The sequence below is a fragment of the Melanostigma gelatinosum genome, assembly GCF_949748355.1.
Source record: "Melanostigma gelatinosum genome assembly, chromosome: 23".
Classification (NCBI taxonomy): domain Eukaryota; kingdom Metazoa; phylum Chordata; class Actinopteri; order Perciformes; family Zoarcidae; genus Melanostigma; species Melanostigma gelatinosum.
In genome coordinates this window covers 817,261-817,845 of record NC_136656.1, presented here as the reverse complement: position 1 = coordinate 817,845, position 585 = coordinate 817,261, and the positions used below count along the sequence as shown (strand labels likewise).

Sequence of the window (585 nt, the reverse complement as noted above, 5' to 3'; positions counted from 1 at the left end):
TTACAGTATACTTATAACAGTTAATATATTGTTCAATTTGAAGAAAAACAAAGCAAATTTAGGTTTTTTTCAGTCAGGATGGCCGAGCGGTCCAAGGCGCTGCGTATCGTTTTAGCACCGGTATCAGAAAAAACCCAAACGATACCCAACCCTATCCTGAACTACGATTAATTATTAGTGAGTTCATTTAAGCTGTGCACTACTGTTTAGTTAGTTCATTTAATGTTATTGTACATATTGTGCCTTTTTTAAGTTTAATATTATTTTTTACTCTGATTGATTACCTGTGTAATAAAGTGTCTTTCTGTCTTAATTCACTTTTCAGATGAAGTGTTCCCTTTGGTTTTGTTTCTCGTCGGACATCGTTTACAGCCGTACCGCTCCACAACCCGGAACTACATCTTCCATTGTTGTGCGAGAAATAGCACCAGTGTGTGTGTGTGTGTGGGACACATTTAGAAGATGTTCTACTGGATGAAGCGCAGCAGCGACTCCGAGGCGCTCGACATGTCTAAAGCCGAGATTCTGAGAGGAATCGTTACCGAGAAACTCACCACGGCCGCGCAGGAGATCTTGGCGGTGGTG

At 41.2% G+C, this 585-nt stretch overlaps 1 protein-coding gene across 1 annotated transcript in view; it reads left to right on the top strand.

Moving 5' to 3' along the window:
* Nucleotides 1-482: 482 nt before the first annotated feature.
* LOC306796736 (uncharacterized protein) overlaps nucleotides 483-585 on the top strand; it is a gene marked incomplete at its 3' end in the record, with an annotated part of 6,400 nt that continues 6,297 nt past the window's right edge. The window contains exon 1 of the mRNA XM_079295807.1: nucleotides 483-585. This exon is cut by the window's right edge and continues 476 nt beyond it.